This window comes from Protopterus annectens, chromosome 8.part0 (genome assembly GCF_019279795.1).
Source record: "Protopterus annectens isolate FY-2018-M chromosome 8.part0, PAN1.0, whole genome shotgun sequence".
Lineage (NCBI taxonomy): Eukaryota > Metazoa > Chordata > Ceratodontiformes > Protopteridae > Protopterus > Protopterus annectens.
In genome coordinates this window covers 352260703-352283539 of record NC_056741.1, presented here as the reverse complement: position 1 = coordinate 352283539, position 22837 = coordinate 352260703, and the positions used below count along the sequence as shown (strand labels likewise).

General features: G+C 40.7%; 1 protein-coding gene across 4 annotated transcripts in view; it reads right to left on the bottom strand.

The window, feature by feature from the left end:
- Positions 1 to 22837, bottom strand: part of LOC122808806 (alpha-2-macroglobulin-like) — a 2637399-nt gene that overhangs the window by 1816913 nt on the left and 797649 nt on the right. The window lies entirely within an intron of this gene.

The window sequence follows — 22837 nt, the reverse complement described above, 5'->3', positions numbered from 1 at the left end:
ACTGGTGCATAGGGCCCTGGGTTCAAAACTTGTCAGTGAAATGCATGGTGGTAGCACAACATTTTATTCTAGCAACTTTACAAAATTATGCAAGCAATGTTTAAAATGTATCCCTGTTTTTTTACCTTTTGTCCCCCCCACCAAAAAATGAAATTGAAAATAAGTGTGAGATGCTGTGCAAGTTACCTATGGCTTACACTACTGTCATTCTATTTATAGTGTGGGTGTGGAAGTAGACTTTTATGATGGAAATGTTCTGAACTGGACAGTTTTGTCATTATTGGTTCATGCGTTTTGTTTCACTGCCTACAGTACAGCCTACTACTGGAAAAATGTTCAAACAATAAATTTTAAAATGCGCTTTGTCTAACAAGTGTGTTGTGTTATACAAGGAATATAATTTGAAACAAGTGTGCTGTATTCCTTGTATTATACAATGAATATAATTTTAATAAAGTCAGGAAGGTGTATCAAAGAAAATAACACATGTATGTTTCTTTTGTGTGCAAGGGCCAATGATTTGAAAACAGCCCAAAGGTGATCTTTATCCACCGCTTAGCCAGATGCATTTTCTTTGGATGTGGTGTGGGTTTCAATGTTGTTTCAAGGGCGGAGAAGTTTTAATACCAAGCCTATTTTCATTGTGAGACAGTAACAGTATTGCTTTGTTTACCAGATGTCTGAGTGCTTCTGCATTGTTGTGATTTAAAATGTAAAAATAAAATCCAAATCATTGTAGAAGTAAAGCAGTATGCATACATTAGTGTTTATGGTAAATGGGATGAAATAGCCAGGTAATGGGACATTGGAATGGCTGCAGGGGGACTCTGGTGCCATATTTTGGTTGTCTGTTCAGTTTGTGTTTGAAAGTTGGTATCCCACAATTCCATTGGAGTGGGTGGGGGTTACATAATTATGTATGCAAATTAGATGTTAATCAGCGTACAGATTTGTACCTATTTTTTATGGGCCTTGTCCAGATTTTTGATGTTACCAGGTTGAGAGGTATGGAAAGGGCTCAGAGCTGATCCTTGATGTAACCCCGCCTCCACCTTAAACGCATCCGTCACTCCCAACACAGACCTCACCGCTATCACACTACCCTCATACATATCCTGTACCAATCTTTTCATACTTCTCTGACACTCCTGACTTCCTCATGCAATACCACAACTCCTCTCTAGGCACGCTATCATATGCTTTCTCTAAGTCTACAAAAACACAATGCAACTCCTTCTGACCTTCTCTGTACTTCTCCATCAACACTCTCAGAGCAGACATTGCATCTGTAGTGCTCTTTCCCGGCATAAAACCATACTGCAGTTCCCAAACAGTAAAAACACAAAATATGGGGGTTTTGAGGGGGAGATTATGCCCACACTCAGAATATACTGTTTATACAGCTCTGCATTCTATTTAAATTGCTTTTGTGTTGATTAACTGTTTTGCACTTTTAAAAAGTTATTTGTTGCTTAATTTTACCTGTAGACTAACACACTCAAGTGCGCTAGCCGTTTAAAAGCATTTACTGTCTGTTTTTCCTCTGTTTTCTGCAAAAAAGAAAAAAACAAAAAAAATCTTGTTTTCCCGCCTTACTGAACTAGAATAGTCCAGTCTTCAGAGTTTGCTGATCTCTGGGCTTTATCTTGGTTCCTGTGCTATTCCATATCCTTATTTGGATAAAAGGAAGTGTCTTTGTTCACCAGTGGGAGTGGGGAGCACTGAGCAGCCTATTTGTCCCTAGAGGAGTGGTTCCAGCCAGAAACTTGTAGTCTATTGGCCATTTTGGGTCAATTCCTAGCTCTTTTCAGCCCCCTGTAATAAAGCCCGCTTTAGCGCACTTTTTCGCTTGTATTCAACTCAGCACTGCTGCTCGTGGTGTCCTGCAGAGTTCTACAAGCAGCAGAGAGCAAAAGAGTGACTTTTTCCAGATTTAAGTATTTTTTTTCTGGCTTTTTGATTATTTACTGCTTAGCAACTGCATTTTTGCCTGTTTATACAGCTCTGCATTCTATTTAAACTGTTTTTGTGTTGATTAACTGTTTTGCACTTTTAAAAAAGTTATTTGTTGCTTAATTTTACCTGTAGGCTAACACACTCAAGTGCGCTAGCCGTTTAAAAGCATTTATAGCATTTACTGTCTGTTTTTCCTCTGTTTTCTGCAAAAAAAAAAAAAAATCTTGTTTTCCCGCCTTACTGAACTAGAATAGTCCAGTCTTCAGAGTTTGCTGATCTCTGGGCTTTGGCTTGGTTCCTGTGCTATTCCGTATCCTTATTTGGATAAAGGGAAGCTTCTTTGTTCACCAGTGGGAGTGGGGAGCACTGAGCAGCCTATTTGTCCCTAGAGCAGTGGTTCCAGCCAGAAACTTGTAGTCCATTGGCCATTTTGGGTCAATTCCTAGCTCTTTTCAACCCCCTGCTATAAAGCCCACTTTAGCGCGGAGTTGCCCATAGAGCACCATCAGGCAGCGCCGGTTAAACAAGGTTAAACTATTTCTGGCTCCGTAAAGTCTGCTCTTCAATTTTTCCCTTAGAACGACTTCTCTACTTGCAATCTAAACAGTCTATTCTCTATCTCAAAAGCTCAGCACTTGCTCCTAAAGCATTTTTATATAGGTAAAGTACTTATATACTAAACAAAGAACTACATTAGCCTAGAATCCCCTTGAGTACCCATTTCCCTATAGGTCCCTTCTGACTCAGTTACACAGCAAACTTTTTCACTTTTTCCAGCATGTCGAAGGGTCAGTTGCTAGCGTCCTCTCCTGTTCAGCTGGTGAATCTGGGCATCTTGAGGCAATGTTACAATTGCCTCATGTACACAGACAACCCACTCCTTCTCCCACAAAATATAAATACATGTGAGAGATGCAACTATATAGCCAAACTGGAGGCTGAGCTCTCTCAACTCAGGACTGGCAAGACCAGACAGGAGGAGAAGGAAACCACGCACACTACAAACCCAGTTTCACATAGAACTATCACAACTGCAAAACAAACACATAAACACACAAAGACATACTCGGAGGCACTGATCAAAAATCTACCAAAACTACAGAGGCCTCCAAAGTAGACACCCAAGCAACTGCCACCTCAAGACATAAGACATGCAACACATAGTTCTCAAAGTCAGTGTGCTAAACAGTCACAGCCCTTAAGGCCAAACACAATGCCAGACACACTTGTTATAGGTGACTCCATAGTCAGACACACTGACGTCCCACTCACCAGACTGAACAAGGAAAAGATCACAGTAAGCTGCCTGTCGGGCACTAGAATCCGCCACATAACACAAGCACTCAGGTCACGCCACAGCAAGTACAAGTATGACTCAGTCATTGTCCATGCCAGTGGGAACGGCCTGAGACGTACCTCCCTGGACTACATGAAAAGAGACATAGGGGAGTTCTCAGATTATGTAGCCCAGGCCGGTATGACCCTGACCCTGAGCAGTATCCTACCCTCACCAAGAATGATGTCACAATACAGAGACAAAATGATCAGCTTTAATAATTGGCTTAATTACTGGTGTCATTCTAAGGGGATCCAATGTCTGTCTTCCTGGGATTGACATGCTTGACAAGCCACGCTGCTTCGCAAGGGACGGCTTGCACCTGTCACCCCTGGGCTTCCGGATATTGGCAAAGGCTCTTGCCACCTCCATAGTGCCTTTTTTAGGCAAGGCTCAAATGATAAACCTACCGCCCTAGAAAACAAAAATGGAAAAAAACTAAGGGTAATACTGCTCAATGCCAGAAGTCTAAACCTCAAGATGCACGCCCTCGAAGCCCTCCTCAGTATGGAGAACATCAATGTCTGTACTGTGACTGAAACCTGGTTCAAGGCTCCTGAGAGCACCCCAGCACTATCAGGTTATACCTCATATCATGCGTTCCGGCCCCAAAATCCGGACCGAACCACAAAAGGAGAGGGAGTATCCATATTCATAAAGGATACCCACACCTCCAGGTTAGTGGCAACGCACGAAGCATCGGAGACCATCCAGGTGCAATTAACCATAGGTAAAACTGCCCTACAGTTTGTAGCATGCTACAGACCACCCTCTCAAACTCAGGAAACCCACACAGCCTTCCTGAAGACACTGGAGAGTATGAATGTCTCTCCAAACACCATCATATTGGGTGACTTCAACTACCCAAACATAGACTGGGAACATTACTCAAGCCCCAACACCCTAGCCCAAAGGTTCCTGGAGTTCATAAACTCAAATGCTATGGAACAACTAGTCACCATTCCCATAAGAGGAGAAAATATACTAGACCTGATCATCACAAACATGGGGACAAAATGCTCCACACCGGAAGTATATCCCTCATTGGTGAGATCAGACCATAAATTAATCTCATTGGAGATCCACATCCCGCCCCCACCCCAGCAAAAAAGACCACAGTGAAGAACTTCTCAAAAGCAAACTTCACACTTCTTAAGACTGGAGTGGTATCCTTCAAGGCCCCGAGCCAGTGGAAACCACAACCCACGCTGCTGAAACCCTTACAAATGCCTTCTACGAGCACCTCCAGGAATTTATGGATCAAGCAATCCCTAATAAAATCAAGACCCTTTCCACCAAAGGCAGGCGCTCGGTCTGGTGGACCCCAGCCATAAACAAACTCTACAACAAGAGGAGAAAGCTACTACATGACAGAGCAAAATCCCTAAAAGGGAAGGCATCTCTGATCAATACTAGCAAAAAACTACGATCACTCATAAAATCATCCAAGGCCAACTTTGAGAGAAAAATCGCTAAAAACACAAAAGACAATCATAAGGCCTTCTTTAGCAATGTTAGAAACCTGGGTGGAAACTCCCAGATATGCTCAGAATTAGTCCAAAATGATACAAAAATCACTGAACCCACAGACATTGCCAACATACTGGCAGACAGGTTCAGTGCAAATTTCTCCCCTCCCTCCTCCCCAAAAGGAGAAATATCTATCCCACCAGAGTCTAGCCTCCCAAACATCTCAGATGCCCAGGTGAGAGCTGCTCTCTCTAAAGCAAAAAACACAGCATCAATGGGACCGGACGGTGTCCCCGGCTGTGTGCTACACGAACTCAATGAGGAACTAAACCCACACATAAGGCTGCTGTTTAATCTTAGCCTTACTACAGGATACGCACCCAAAGAATGGCGACGGCAACTGTGGTCCCACTCCACAAAGGCGGTGCTTCTACGGATCCTGGAAATTACCGCCCCTTAAGCTTGACGAGCCTTGTCTGCAAAGCTATGGAGAGGATCATAATGGAACTCATAAATAAAGACATTGGGGACCTACAGACACTGGATCCTACCCAATTTGGCTTTGTCAAGGGCAGATCCTGCCTCTTGAACTTGGTCGACTTTTTTGAAACAGTCACTAAGGCCATTGATGAGGGTAAGGCAGTTCACACAGCCTACCTTGACCTAGCAAAAGCATTCAACACAATACCCCACTCGGGCATCATAGAAAAGCTCACCAGCTTAGATGTAAACCCATATGTCACAAGATGGGTTGCAAACTGGCTCAAGGACAGAACCCACAGGGTTAGAGTTGCTGGTGCCATGTCAGACTCTAAGCCGGTCACGAGCGGTGTCCCACAGGGCTCAGTCCTGGGCCCCCTCTTGTTCGGCATTTATTTTTCTGAAGTGCAGGCAAACATAGGGGGATTGTGGCTGACAAAATTTGCAGATGACTGCAAACTGGGCGCCATAATTGACACTCCATCAGACACAGACATCCTCCAGAGAGGTCTCATAGAAATTAATAACTGGTGCCAGAGCCATGGCCTTAAGCTAAATGCCAAAAAATGTATAGTCATACCCTTTGGGAAAAACAAGGTAACCCCTAATTACCACATAGGTGGTAATCCTTTAAACACGGAAGAAGTTATCAGGGACCCGGGGACCCAAGTTGACAGTAACCTCTCTTTTGACACTCACATTGCCAAAGTGGTTAGGAAGACCTTCTACATTGCCCACCTGATCATGAAGGGATTCACATCCAGATCAGGAGAGGTCATTGTACCCCTGTACTCTTCACTTATCAGACCAATGATTGAGTACAACGCCCCATTCGGAATGTACCTTACCCAACACCTGCAGCAGTTGGAAAGACCCCAAAAGTTCCTCACCAAAAGGATAAAGGGGCTCAAACATATGTCATACGCTGCCTGACTGAAGAAACTCCAGCTCTATTCAGTCGCATACCGTCTGCTCAGAGGTGATCTGTGCCTGACATATAAGGCCATATCCAACCCGAAATTAATGGACATGCTCCATCTCAAAAAATCCAAATCCACCAGAGCCACGAGAGCAAGAGACTTAAACCTCAACACGGATATAAATAGGACGTGCTGGATGGACAGATTCATCACCCAGAGACTCCCTACACTATGGAACAGAATCCCAGTCCATGTGAGGCAGAGCCCCTCACTGACTCTGTTCAAGAGAAATCTTGACGAGTGGATGGGAGATCGTAGGTTTACCCCGGGAATCATCTCTGTGTCACTGCTGGACAGAGGCACAGCAAACTAATGGGTATAGTATTCTCATCCTAAGGGGTGGTGAAAGCCACACACACTCTGGCTAGGCTTATAAATGCCCTAGGGCAGATAGCCTAGTATGAACCTCTGAACCTCTGAACTTCTTTAACCCTTGCAAGTCCATCATTTAAAGGAATGACTGAAGCTTATCAACAAAAGTACCAACGAGTTCTAGACAAAGAAACACACACACACACACACACACACACACACACACACACACACACACACACACACACACACACACACACACATGCACACACGCACACATGCTAGACGAACCACACACCAGAAAATATAAACTACAGCTATAACAGCTCTATCAGGAACAACTACTCTATGCTAAAGTACTTTTAATTACCACTAGTATTAACTAACACTAAACCATATATTAGCATAATCTAACTATAAAGCTACTGAAACACACAACAAATTCCATTCTAATAGAGAAAAACGCACGGTAGGAGGAGGAGAAGGAACACATTTTTGTCAATGGATATAATAACAAGAGAGAACCCCTCATAGGTTCATAGATTAGTACTAAGCTAACAGCCCTTGCGAGCCCATTTTAAGCTTAGCCAATTATCCCTTGTGAGATTCAAACCCTGCACCTTGTGTTTGTAAGGCAAACATCTTAACCATTAGGCCACCCTCCCAACCTCATGACACATTTGAAGTCTTCAGGAGGCAAGCGAGATCTGAGGTACTAGGGAGGAGTTCAGGGAATTATGGGTATGGGAGGACTCAGAGCTCTGGAACCATAGTATCTTCTAAACTGATGCTCAGTTCAGATCCAGTCATACCTGACAACTGATTGAAAATAGACAAAACTGGATCCCATCATCTCATTCTTGGAGTAGGGAGCAGATGATGCATTACCTCAAAGCCAACCTAGGACTCCTGATTCCCAGGGAAAAGCTTCTGTTTTACAGAAGATGGACAGGGAAGACTGGCTGGGTTGTGCTAATTACTTATATCAAGCCTTTAGTTTTCTTAGTTCCAATTCTTCACTGAGTTTTAAAAGAAAAAGATTTCCCTTTCTGCCTCATACTAATTCCAGGTCAGAAGGACAGAAAATTAACTTTGAATGTAATTCTTCAGTAACTACACCACAGGAAGGAAAACGATTTTTTTTCTGAAACTATTGCCAGAATGAAATAAGTGTTTTACACTGAGAAAAGTGTTTCATACTGTAAAACTGCAGTGTCCCAGCAAATATATTATGATTTTTCTCAACCTGCAATGGTTCCTCCCATGATACCAGCTTTAGAGGATGTTTTCTTGATAGTCTGCAACATGCCTGACAGTCACTCTCCTGCCTCTAAAAGTCTGATAGATTGTATAAAGTCCCCCAGATGCACAAATATCTAATTGTTAATCCAAAATCAGACCCTGCAGTTATTTATTTTTCAAAATTATCTGTGAATGTTAGCGCTATCCCCTCTGACAAAGATGGGAAAGCGTTGAACAAATTTTGGAAGAAAGTGCATTCTTCTTCTACTTTGGCCATCAGAATTCTGAATTGTCCAGCTCTTATGTCAAAATACCTGCTTGCTTCTTTACAAAATATAAGAAGGTTAACTGCTAACCTCCCTTCTTCAAAGATTAAAGCATACCTGAATTCTTTAACAGTTTCTGTTTCGCAGGTAACCAAACACTCTATAACGTGTTCTTATGACTCTGATTATGGTATATCCAGAATAATGCTACTGGATCAGTAAAGAGAAGGTTTGTTTGGTTATATTCACAAACTATACCACAGGATGTCAGAAGTTGAGATCATGAATCCTCCTTTAGATACAAAGGAATTGTTTGTCCTCTGTTTGGCTGAGGTCCTTAAAAATTCAGAAGAAATATGGAAGTTTCACACAGATTTTTTCAACCCTCATTTCCAAAGTTTAATAGAATGTTTCCTTCTAATTTAGGATCCTTTTCACAGGAAATAAAACAAATTGCATAAGCAACATACATGCAAACAGCCTTTCAAAAAAGCAATGGCAAGAAGGTGTAAAAAAGAAGTGGGGGAGCCTCCCAGAACCAAGTATAGTTCAAAAAGGCAAACCAACTTTACTCACTTTCTGGTGCCTCCCCTTCCCACTCTGGTAGCCCATTAAATCTTTCCCAAAGTTTAGGTTTTCGTTTTTCTCACTGGCATCAGATATTGTTAGCAAAGTGGGTTTGGAGAATCATTCATAAAGGCTACAATTGGCAGTGGGACTTCCTACCTCCCTTTCAGTGGATTCTTCCTTATTGCTCATACCAAACTTCTCTATTTTGTCCACTCCTGGAATAAATGCTGCCTCTTGGGGTCATAGAACCAGATGTTCAACATAAGACCATTTTGTTGTAGTATCCTAAGCTATCTGGATTATATTCTGCCTAGGATATGCCCACCAGACAGGTTTTCAAAGCTTCAGTACACCTTCCACATGTCCTGCCTGCTAGTGTCTCAAGCAGAGCAGCATAATGACAGCAGTTTGGATACTGAAAAGTTCAGTGTTTCTGTCCACAAAAGTACATTCCCTCTGCAGGCTTCATGGAACTGACAGTTCTCTAGCAATCCTATAGTGCTAAGCAGATAAGTACCCTACTGAGGAAAATCTTCCACAAATTTATTTTTCTGAAGGAAACCTATGTTTTTTTATTTTGAATCTAATTATTTATACTAGGAAAACAACATTTTATAGACTGTCATGACTTGTAGGGGAGTTTCACTCAGTACATGCTTGTGTGAAAAAATTGTAAAATCTGTTTTTTTAACTTATTTTCTATATATTTAGATACAACTGATTTGTTACATACAGGATTTTGTGCTTTCAGGGACTTTCATTTAATTTTTTACTACAAAATCATTATTCTTCTGTCAGGAGGTTTTCTGACTCCCACAGGCCTCTACCTGTCTTTCAGGCTTCTTTTTCAGCTAGACTACTTGTCAGTTGCCTGTCTCCTAAGGTCTTCCTTCCCCTGTCTGGAACAAGAAGAAATTTCCAGGGAGTCTTTGAGCATCTGGTTGACTCCTTCATTGCCTCAACCGTGGATGGATGAATCTACTGTGGCTGGATTTAATTACTTGGACAGCTCATTGATGTCTCTCAGTCACTCTTGCATAGCTCCACAGAAAGCCACTAAGGACTGGAGAAGTTAGACATGTCCTCTGAAGTTGTAGGGTTGCCCTCTCTGAGCAAGGGAAAAACACTCTTGTCAGTCTTGCAGGAAGGAATGGGTAAAGGTTTGTTAGGATGCCTTATTCCTAGGTAGATCTTCTTCCAAGAAGTCTCCCAGGAAAAGAAAAAAAAATAAGATTGCTACTTCTCCTGTTTCTATTACTATGGAAAGGGAAGACTTGCTGGGATTTGCTAAGGAATTAATTTCTGCTTTTAATATTTCAAATCCTTTAAACTGAAAAATGAAAAAAACAAACCCCCCTTATAGTCTGACATTCATTTTTAGTTAGAAGAACAGGGACTGAAAGGGAGTGTTTTCTACAGTGAATGACGAAAGTGTTATTTTAGATTTTCCTCCAGAAGAGCTATCTTTTTGTGAGACCTTACCAAAAATGAAAGAGGTTTTCAGTAGAAACACAATGAAACCCCTATTTCCCAGCAAAAGTATTTTGATATATTGCAACTGGATATGCCACAGTCTGCAGCTGTACCGCCTATTTTATAAGCTTAATAGGTTGTTTTTCTTTGTTTGCAGCATGCCTGACAGTCAAGTTCCCCTCCTAAAAAGCCCAACATGTAATATAAAGTACCTGAGACACATAAATATCCATTTTCTAATCTTAAAGCAGACCTTGCAGCGATTTTCTTATCTAAAATATTTCCTACTAAACAGATTTTAATTCTAATCCTGTTCGTACTTACAAGGATGAAAAAACATTTGATAGATTTGGAAAAAGTTTATTCTTCTGGTACTTAACCTTCAGAATTTTGAACTGCCAGTTTCACACGTTAAAATTGTTACTGGCTTCTTAAGAGAACATGAGAAAGTTATCTGTTAACCTGTCCTCTTCAGAGGTAGAAAAAAATCAATAAATTCCTTAACTGTATCTGCTTTTCATGTAACCAAATACTCTTTAAAGTGCTTTTACGATTCTGCTAATAAAGTCTCCAGTACCACTGCTACAGGGATCAGTTACGAGTAGATCTGCTTGGTTATGTTCTGAAAACTTACCAAAAGATGTTAAGCCAGGATTATAAATTCTTCCCTAGATAAGGATGCTCTGTTTGGCCTTTTTGCTACTGAGGTACTTAAAAATTCAATGAAAAGGGGAAACTGATTCAAGGGGTGACCCAAATTTCCAACCCACTTTTACTAAATTTGACGGAAACTTTCTAACTTTTTCAAGAAGTAATTTAAGCAGCAAGGTATTAACCAACAGAATTTTAAAAATCAATGGCAAGTAGAACCAAAAAAAAAAAGAAGAAAAAGAAAAAGGAAAGACTTACAGAACTAAGGACAGTCTAAAAACATCAGAATGACTACTGGTCTCCCCACCCTGGCAATCTATTGCTCAGTCTAGCTCTGCACCTCCCTCAGTGGTATTAGATTATCTCAGACAAATGGATTCTGAAAATCATCCAAGAGGGGTGTAGACGGCAGTAGGAATCCCTTCCCCCTTTCCTCCTTTTCAGATGATTTCTCCTCATCCTGCAAACCAAACATTCCTTTTTCATCCAGTTTTGGAAAAAATGTTGTATCAGGGTACAACTTGTACCCTCAGATCAGATGGGCAACTGTTTTTATTTGAGGATCTTTCTGATGACAAAGAAAGAGAGAATGTGGAAAATAGTCCTAAACCTCTCCTTTCTCAGTCTCTGTGTTTAGATCCCAAAGTTCAAAATGTATCCCTTCAAACTACTTACCTCTCATTCCTTTACTCAGTTTCATGGATTTAAAATGCTTACCATAACATTCTTAAGGGCAAAAATTTTAGAAGTCTCTTAATATTCTTAATATTTTCTGAATCGAGCTTATAGTATCACTTCTGTGTCTTACCCTTTGGTCAATCTACTGCACCAAAGGTATTTAGAAAGTATCTGGTTCCAATAATTACATATTGCAGACTGTCACCTTTTCTTTTGGGGACAATTGTTTTATATTTGCAGACTCACTTTCCATTTGTCAAGGTTTTCTGACTTACGTCAAGAAATTCCTCCTCAGACTGAGTTTTCAAGTGAACTTACAGCAATTCTCTCTCATCCCTTCACACAGAATATTTTTTCTGGTATGTCTTCTGGATGCTTCCCTAAAAAGAGCTTTTATTCCACTATACAAAGTAGAATGGTACAAATAAATTTTCCTGAGCTTTTCCAACCAATTTTTGGCATCTGCTAAGAAATTTCTCAGGATGTTATTTTTGTTGGCTTCTGTGATTTTCATAGTTCCCTTGGCCAGACTTCACATGAGAAAATTTTAGTTGTACCATAAGTCAGTCTGGTGTCAGCATCAACACCTTTTATCTTTTCATATTCCAGTACTAACGTTTGTTAGAAAGAATGTACTGCAGTGGGTGGATCAGCTCTCTCTTAATCCACGTCCCCACTTCTCCCTTCAACCTCATCTTCAGTCTTTTATAAAAAGAAGTTATGTACTCACCATAATGTTCCAACTATATTGTCTATTTTTATTCTATCTCAGCTGATGGGTTTGAGATCCAACCCCTCTGATCCAGCTCGACCACTGGTAAAGCTTGTGGCAACCAAAAACTCTCAAGCTTCTCCCTCACCCATAATGCACCAACCCCAAGTACCTCAGATCTTGTTTGTTGATTTTATTAGAAAGGAAATGTTTTCAGTCAAATAGAAAGAAGACTGTATCTGGAGCTCAGTATAAAGAACAGCTAAGTAATCTAACCACGCATTCTTCCAGAAGCCTCTCAAATAATGGGTTTTTTTGGGAAGGGAATTGAGGAAGAATGAAAATGGACAACAGAGATGAAACGTTGTGGTGAGTACATAACATATTTATCTGATGTTGTCAATTTTCAGTCTGTCTTCAACTGATAGGACAGAGTCCCCAGCTACTTAAAATCTTGGGTGGACTCATGGAAGGATGTTCCTGAGCACAGTTCAACCAAATGATGCTCTACCTCTGAAGACCAGATGCAGTTTGTAATGAGTAACAAAAGTATGGTGAGTAGCCCAAGTTGTTAGTGTGCATATTTCATCCATGGACATTCTAGATTGAAATACTGAAGACGTTGCCAAGGATCTAGTGGAATGGACCCATATTGGTTTTGACAAGCTAATGCCCAGTTTGTTATAAATAAATGAAATACAATTGGTCAGATTTTCTGATATCTTTTGTTCTATGTATGTAAAAATGTAATTGTGAACATCCAATAAATGTAACATGAATTCATCCTTGTTAGCAAATTTAGGAAAGAATACTGGTAAATTAATGGACTGATTGATATTAGATTCTGACACAGAAAGGATGCATTAGTTCACAATGTAACTTTATCCTTGTGAAAAATCAAGTATGGTGGTTTTGAGGAAAAGGCTTGAATCTCAGCAATTCATCTGGCAGAGGTAATGGCTACCAGAAAAATTACCTTCCAAGATAGTTGTTTAAGATCCCACTTACCTGTTGGTTCAAAGGGAGAATGAGTAAGAGCTTGCAGTACCTGATTCAGGTCTCATGGGAGAGTAGAATATTTAAAGGGAGGTCTTAGAAGAAGAATGCCTCACAAAAAGGAATTGCAGAGAAGCGACAGAAGAACCCTCAAATCCAGTGTGAAAATCCAACATTGCTTCTAACTGAACTTTTACTGTTGAGGAACTAGCTCCATCTTTAAAAAGTAGGGCCAAAAACTCAAGGATGTTATGTATGGGAGCTGAAAAAGGGTCAACATCATTTTGCTGAGCCCAGTAGACAACCTTTTCCACTTACTGGAGTAGAGTTTCAGTGTAGAAGGTTTATGGAAAGATAAAAGTATGTGTTGGACAGGTGAAGAGAGCATAGGTGTTCTGGTTATTAATGGAATTGGACATGTCAGGCTGTCAACTGAGGCTTGATATGTCTGGATGAATCATGCCTGTTGGGTGAGACAGGAGGTCTGGAGCTGGGTCCAGAATCCAAGGCTGGTGAAGTAAGTGAGGCCAAAGGAAGGGAAACCAAATCTGTTGAGGCCAGTAAGGTGCAATGAGGATGACTTTGCTCTTCAATATGGCAGCTTCCTGTAGAAATTTCAGAATTAGTGGAATTGCTGGATAAGCGTAAAGACTGGGTGGCCAGCCATGAAGAAGAGCATCCCTCAGTGACTCCCCTTATGGGAGTATTAGGGCAAAAAAAAACTGCTGCACTTGTTGTTTAAGAGACAAGCAAAAAGATCGCAGCAAGGCTGGCCCCACTGACAGAAAATCATTTTGTTACATCCTCATTGAGAGACCACTTGTGAGGTAGAAGAATGCACCTGCTCACCTTGTCTGCTATCATGTTGGACTTCCCCAGAATGTGCATTGCTATGAAAAAGCAGTCGGATGAGAACACCCATTGCCACACTCTGAGCACTTCTCAACACAAGGGATATAATCTGATTCCTCCCTGTTTGTTGATGTACCAAACTACTGACATATTGTCCATCTGAATTGCAATTGTCCTAAAAGGGACAGCATTCTGAAGGGCCTGCAATGCTAAAATCACTACTCTAATTTCTAGGTCTAGGACATTGATATGCTAATTGGCCTCTTTGGGGGGCCAAGTGCCCTGGACTGTTTTGCTCAGAAAATGCCCCCACACCCCACCACAAATGGGAAGCATCCATGGTCACTATGGCCTCGGGTTGAGAGGGAATGAAAAGACGGTCTTTTTGAACCTGGTCTGATTGAATCCACCACTTGAGATCCCTCTTGCATGTGTGGGTGATTTGTATTGGAAATGACATGGGCCGGTAAAGTACTGAAGATTGTGTTGCTAGCATCCATTATAGAATCCTTATGTAAAATCTCGCTAAAGATATTAGCATTATGGTCGCTGACATTGATCCTAGAGGAGGAGGGCCCATGTGGGCTGAAATCTTGGTACTGCAGATTATTTTTCTGACCTGTGATCTTATAGTCTGAACCCTTGACAGAGGAAGTGAGGCTATCATTTACTTTGTGTTGAACAGTGCACCTATAAATTCAAATTCTGAGTTGGTTCCAGCTGAGACTTTTCGTAGTTGATGGTTATCCTGAGATGAGAACATGACCAGTGAACCTGATCTTTTGCTTTTTACTAACTGATGCCTGGTCAGGACGGTAATGAGCCAGTCATCTAAATATGGAAACACCCAAATTCCTTGCAGTCTCAAGTAAACATCCTCTGGGCTGTGGTGAGACCAAAGTGCAGCATTCTGAACTGGTAATGATTGGCTCCCAGCCAGAAGCATAAAAAACTTCTAGATTGTCTGTTCATCTTTATGTGATAGTACATATCCTGAAGGTCTGTCGAGCACACCTAGTCGTCCTTGCCCAGAAAAGGGAGAATGGACTGAACCATGACCATCCAGAACTTGGTGTATCAAATTGACTTATTTTAGTCGCCGAGATCCAAAACTGGTCTCTGGTCCCCCGTTTTCTTTGGCACTTAAAAGAAGTTCTGGATTCTAACTGGTCTGGCGGGACCTCTTGAAAGACTCTTTTTTTCTAGCAGCTTTTGTACCTGAATTGCTGCTCATTCCCTCTGAATGGGTGGAACATCTGGGATTTTTTCTTGAAATTAGAGGAGGAAGGGAAAAGGGTATTATATAACCTCTGGAAATTATCCTCAGCACCCAAGTATCTGTTATTTCTAGCAAGGCTCTCTAGTGCAGGGTTAGTCAACCACTGATTGCCTCCAGAGGTGGACACTTGACCCTCCTTTCAGGAATGCTGGAATGGTCTGTCAGGGAAAGAATCTCTGGACCCCTAGTTTTGTGGGCCACCTCTGTCTACCATTAGTTCTCTTAGGGGTAGAGGGGAGAACTCTGTCTCCACTGTGTCTTGGAAAGGTCCCCGGGACTTCCTGTACCCCATCTTTTGAGTACCTCATTGATTCCTAGAAAAAAATCTTTGAGGGGCTGAAAAACATATGCCCACGGCAGACAGGGTCTTTCTATCCTTCACACACCTGGATAATGTGTCCTTCACCTTGAGGCCAAAAAAGACATGCCGTCCAAAGGGGCATTAATGAATGAAGACTTGAAGAGCTTCATAAAATCACATAAGCAAATCCAGGCATGCCTCCTCATAGAAATGCCTGAACTCACTGCCTTTGAGGTTCCTTCAGCTATATGCAAAATGATCCTCATAGAAGAATTGGAAATAGATTGTAAGGTAGCCAACTGAGAAGTCACAGAGGGTTGTACTTCCTCAGAAATGGATCCTGAAAAGGTATTTCAAAGCTCCTTGATCAAATCCCTCTGTAACCTTGTGAAATGTGCCAAATTGTTCACTGACCTTAAGGCAAAGGTCGCTATAGCATAGACATACTTCCCAAATTGGTCCATCACCCAAGACTCCTTGTTAGGGGGATGAAAAGTGGAACTCTTCTCAGCAAGTTCCTTCTTAGTGGCCTCCACCATGGCCATGGCATCAACAGGAACCTCTTTTCTGCAAAACTGCTTGTCCTCAGGTGGTGCCATAATCTTGTCTGGCCTCCGAGGTATTGTTTCAATAGTGAAGGGATCCTTCCATGCCTGCCAAGAGATAAACTCAATGAGCTCATCTGTGGGCAGAGTCACCCAGGAGGTAAATGGGCCAGTAAAGAAAGCCTCTAGTAATACAGACTCATCAAACAAAGGATTATTTGGCATCCAGCCGCCTCACTTTTTTTAAATTTCAAGGATGTCTCCAAATGAGAAATCTTTAGCAGGTGACCATGGGGAACCTTCACCTTCATCAAAGTCCATATCTTCTGTGACAGACTCCTCTTCTTAGGGACCTCCTCAGTGGGATGCTCTGGGGAGGTATCAGAAAAAATCAGGGTACCTTGTTTGGAAGATTGGGGTATCAGTACTGGCTGTCTCTGTGGAAAGGAGGGGTGAGACTCCAGGTACAGATGCATCAAGGTTGCACAGTGAGGATCTGACGGTGTACAAACCTTTTATGTTGCTAAGGCAGAAAAGGCTCTCTCCACAGCCTCAAAGGCAGAACTCTCCAGAGAGGGAGAGGTCCTTGGATCCAAAAAGGCAAGCTTTTGGACTGTTGTCTGTCCCTTCCCCGAACACCCCCCCCCCCGAGATAGAAGCCAGAGCCAAGCTAACCCATGCCGAGGCTCCAAGGAGCAAACATACACCACAGATCTAACAGGGAAGCATTGAATCCAACAGCTCTCCGGATCCAACTGAACCAAAGTGCTCAGATAACAGTATCCTTGGATCCAAATCAGATAGAGCTGGATGTCTTGGATCCAAGGACTCTGAGACAGTGGAAGGAGTCAGAGCAGGAACTAGCAAAGGTGGTGTGATGGAAGAACAGATCTCCTGTCCTGAAGGGGTAGGAGCTGGTAAGGTACCTATCAGACTGTGCCAAGAGAATCCTTCTCACCATTCTCTCCACATATTCTTCTGTTAGGGTCCTAGAAGAGCAGGTGGATATCACAGAGGGGGAATCTTGGTCTCTCCAAAAAAGGTGAGGGGACCCTGGAAGGAACAGGGTCCACAGAAGCAGAATATCTGTCCCTAGGCTCTGCGAACTTTTTCATTGGATCTGAAGAGGTCAGATCCAACATGTCTAACTTTTTATGCTTCTGATCCAATGTTGAGGTCAGACCTGATGAATCCCTCTTTTTGTGTTTTGGATCAGACTATGAGGTCTGGTCCAAAAGTTTAGCCTTTTTCTTTTTGGGATCTGACAGCAATGTCGACTCTGAAATAAGTCTCTTACTTGAATGCTCCAATGTCTTAAACGAAGAAGTAGAAGGACTCAGAGAAGACTTGGACTTTTTGGATTTTGGTGAAGAAGCTTCAGATAATATCTCTCCAAAAGAGAAAGGAAGCAGCCCTTTCAAAATCAATTTATTTTTCTTTTCAATGACAGCTCTGGGATTAAACCCATGACATATGGCACAGTCCTCTTGAAGATGAAGGGGTCCAAGACAATACACGCATGAAGTGTGGGCATCAGAAAAGAGAATTTTCCGAACACACTTCAGACATTTTTTAAACTCTGCCAGGGCCTTATCCAACACAGTCAAAGGGAAAATACTATCAGAAAAAAGGACAAATAGAAAACAGACAGAAAAAGAGAAACATAGACTTTTTTATAAACAAGAAGCAACAGGGAAAGAAATACCAATAATGGTAAAAGAGAAAACTCCATGAAGTGTAGAAGAAGGAAAGGAATACTAGTGATAGTATTCAAGGTACTAACTGTACAGAAAAGTGAAGTAAAGATGTAGATACCAGAAAAGGATAGATATTCAAAGGTACTAATTGTACAGGGTTTAGCGAAAATGTAAGGTATAGACTAAACTAGAGAAATAACAGATTCTAGGTAGAAAAAAAAGTAATATTTAAAAAAAATCACATCTGCTCAAGAGTAATGGTCACCATGTCTTTTGTGTAAAGTGTCAAACGAGATCTGGGGTACTTGGGGTTGGTGCATTATGGGTGAGGGAGAAGTTTGAGAGTTTTTGGTTGCCACGAGCTTTTACAACAGCTAACTTAGGTCGAGGGGTTGGATCCAAACCCATCAGTTGAAGACAGAATGAAAATTGACAACATCAGATCAGATGATTTGGACTTTGCTTGGAGGGCTGCATCAAAAGGGTTGAAAGTACAAGGTCTGTGAAAAGAACAGTTGTGTAAGTCCTATTTACCTGTAAAAGTAGATGTGCATAAAACATATTGCCCCACTGGCATATAGCTAGTTACGCTCTACTACCCACCATCTGGTAGACTACTAAAGCCTAGAGTCACTCCCATTGCCTGTCAATGGGTATGATGGACCAATCACAGGCTATCTTACAAATCCAAAGACAGTACTCTAACAGCCTTCTAGTGCTCATCAGGAAGAGAAGATAGAAATACAAGCTTTTGGGAATATCTAGTGTTCCAGTACCAAAGACAAACCATAAACACACGCAAACAATAAATGCTGGAAGAATAGCACTCAATATAGCAACCCAAACACCAGACTATGTACATTCAAATTGGGGGATGGTGGAAGGGTACTGCCATTAAGGCAATGTGTTCTAGGAACATCTACTGCTAAAAGTAAGAAAGATTTGTGCAGCTGCATTATGTTCAACCAACACAACGCATTACTGGCATATAGGTAGATTCCCAAAGCTTATCCAACCTGGGAGAAGAAAGGATAAGAGTCCAGGAGCACCTGGAGAATGATCCTAATGAATCCTGCTTGGATCTAGAGAGGACATTCAGATTCTACTACTTCAGAGAGATATGGACGGAGAATCCAAGTTGCTGCTTCTAAATACTTCTAGAGTCCACTCTTTTCCAGTACACCACTGAAATAGAAAATGTCCTATTGGAATGAACCTTTATCTCACCTGGATTTGCCTTGTCATAGTGGGTGTAACAATAAAACAGTACCTGAGGACAACTAATGCTTAATGATTTTCTACAGACAGGTTAACTGTTCTTTGTCCCTGTTTAGGAAATAAAAAGCCTTTCAACCTTCCTGAAGGTTTTTTTTCTGTCAAGGTAGTACCTGTGCTGCCGGTGCACGTCCAATTTATGAAGTATCCTCTCTCCCTTATTAATGGGTGCTGGGAAGAACACAGGGAAGTTGAAAGCCTAACTGAATGTAAACTCTGAGACCACTTCAGCATGAAACAGGGATTACTGTGCAATACAACCACATCTCTGTGGAAAATAGAGGTTGCCCCATGATGAGCACTTGCAGCGCAGAAATTCGACTAGTAGATGTCAGAGCAAAAAGCAAACAGTTTTCCACATTAAGAGTTTCAAACCAGTCTGAGTGGCAGATTTTAAAGGGTGGTAAAGTCATTTTTTCAGGACATAGTTGAGATCCTACGAAGAAGGAATTTGCTTGCAAGAAGGTATTATATGCAATACTCAAACCAGAAACCAGAACAACACTAAAAAATAATCCACAGAGGCTTGAGCTCAACCAACCAGCACTTTATTGCACAAAGACACACCGGTTCTCCACAACTGACCTAGGTTTCATCCAAAAGACTTCTTCAGAGTGAGTTGAACCAGATTAAATACATACACTTGAATTCAATAATGCAGTCATAATTAAAGACGACCAATAAACGTTACCATTCAATTAAAACAGTTAAGAACAACTGCATAAGCATAATGTACCTCCCACAGACTTAATAAATAAAGAGCATCATGAAAAAGTTATTATAAGCAAATATGCACATATATACACATGACTATCGAACAAACAAAGACACAAGGACATCCAGAAAATTAAAATAAGCAGAAATGAAAATAAAAATGTGAATGTGAAGTAAGAATAAATGCAAAAATGAATAAAAATAGGCAAAAAAAACAACATAAATATATGTTATATATATGAATCTGTGTCAAGACATGAATATTGTATATGAACCCTAATATGTAAGCATGGATTGTCGCTCAAATTCAGTCAAGGCAAATTAACCTAAAATATGCCTTAACCTCAAAAAAGGCTTGATAGAAATAAATTCATTCAAGCCCGGATACTGGTATGCGTTTAATCTGAACTGCCATTTCAGTTCGTATACATCCAAATGATAATCAGTGGTCCATCCTTGTGGATCTTTAACTAGTTGCTGTATAACGCAAAATTTAAAACTGTGATCATTGTATGCTAAAACATGTCTGGCTAGGGCGTTCGTAGGCTTCTTATGCTGAATGTCGAGAATATGTTCTCTTATTCTCACTCTTAATTGCCTACACGTTTTGCCTACATAAAACGCTGTACAGGCCTGACATTTAGCAAGATAAACAACATAAACTGAAAAACAGTCATAATGCCCCAGAATGTTGATGGGTACGTTGTTGATCATAATTCTGTTGCCAGTTGGCATCATATGCCTACAAGTCAGGCATCTTCCACATTTAAAATTCCCTGCAATTTTGTTACTTAAATTATCATTGCTCATTGCACTTCTTTCAAGCATCTCTTTCAGGGCCAAATCCCTACGAAATACAAATTTAAGTTGCCGTGCAACAAAACCTTGAAACTCTTTTAATCTCATAAAGGATCCCCAATTCTTTTCAATAATCTTCCTTATAGAATCGGTGTCAGCATTAAAGGTGAGTACAAACAGAAAATTCCTATTGAATGACACTTTTTCACTACTTGGTTCGGGTCCATCACTAAAGAAATTCTCATTACTTTTTAGAATAGGTTGAATGCAACCTTGATTTCTATTATAAAGTATCTCTTTTTTGACCTCCTCACACATATATTTAGGGTAACCCCTGTTTAAAAATAGATTTACCATAAATTCTAACTCTACATGGAAGTCCATCTCCTCACTAACCATACGTGCTGCCCTGACCATTTGGCCTTTAATAATGGCTCTTTTTTGGTGGCCAGGGTGCCAGCTGTCAAAATGCAAGCATGAATTGGAAAAGGTGGGCTTTCAATGTATTTTTGAGGCTAAACAACCTTTCTCTTTAATGTATGTTAAACTTATATCTAAATAAGAGATTTTTTCCTTGTCAATCACATGAGTAAACTTTAAAAACTAAGCAGTTTGACCTATATACTCAATAAAAGCATCCAAAGCTGTCCTCTCACCTTGCCAAATTATAAAAATGTCGTCCAAAAAAACGTGTGTAAAGTTTTATAAATGGACAATATTCACTGTTTAAGACAAAATTGGCCTCCCAATAGGCCATTATATAATTGGCGTAAATCGGGGCGCAGGCCGCCCCCATTTCTACACCTGTATGCTGTCTAAAAAAATGGTTATCGAAGAACAAAAAATTGTTGCACAAAACCAGTTCCATCAACCTAACATAGGTATTGATCTCATCCTGTTCGTAAATACCTGTTGCAAACAATTGTTCTTCCAACCAGGTCAGACCAACATCATGTTGAAAGATCCACAAGGATGGACCACTGATTATCATTTGGATGTATGCGAACTGAAATGGCAGTTCAGATTAAACGCATACCAGTATCCGGGCTTGAATGAATTTATTTCTATCAAGCCTTTTTTGAGGTTAAGGCATATTTTAGGTTAATTTGCCTTGACTGAATTTGAGCGACAATCCATGCTTACATATTAGGGTTCATATACAATATTCATGTCTTGACACAGATTCATATATATAACATATATTTATGTTGTTTTTTTACCTATTTTTATTAATTTTTGCATTTATTCTTACTTCACATTCACATTTTTATTTTCATTTCTGCTTATTTTAATTTTCTGGATGTCCTTGTGTCTTTGTTTGTTCGATAGTCATGTGTATATATGTGCATATTTACTTATAATAACTTTTTCATGATGCTCTTTATTTATTAAGTCTGTGGGAGGTACATTATGCTTATGCAGTTGTTCTTAACTGTTTTAATTGAATGGTAACTTTTATTGGTCGTCTTTAATTATGACTGCATTATTGAATTCAAGTGTATGTATTTAATCTGGTTCAACACACTCTGAAGAAGTCTTTTGGATGAAACCTAGGTCAGTTGTGGAGAACCAGTGTGTCTTTGTGCAATAAAGTGCTGGTTGGTTGAGCTCGAGCCTCTGTGGATTATTTTTTAGTGTTGTTCTGGTTCCTGGTTTGAGTTTCTTCCTGGCATGGAGGACGACAGCTCCCCCGTTAACATCAAGGTACTTTTGCACCAGATACATGCGCAACTTCGTGAACATTCTATGCTAATCAAAATTTTGACTGAAAAACACAATAGTGTTCCACCTTCCTCCATCGAGAACAGTTTGGGGTTACCTCTCACTCAAGCTACTCCTGTTGATACCGTCTCTGATAATATTGTTTTGTCAGAGGATATTTCTCCAGGTCAAAACAATAGTGGAAGCCTTAGACCTAAAATGACTGATAAATCCTTTGTTTCCAACCATAGAGCACGTTGGGCCACTAATTGTTTCAAATTTCATCAGGATAGTGGTCCTATTTCTCACAAACAAGGTGGGAAGACAAAATCTATGTCCGAGTCATTAAAAGACTTTGAAAAGAAACTGTTCAAATAAAAGAGAACCCAGTTGGAGAACAGTTACCTTTGCCGCAACATAGAATTAGGTTTGGTACCGAAGGGTTTGTGTTTGTGGCGATACCCGAATGGGTGTGAGAATAACGAAGACATGATCAAAGAATTGCATCAGCTGTTTGATTCCACTGGGATTCACATTATGGAACTGATGGTCA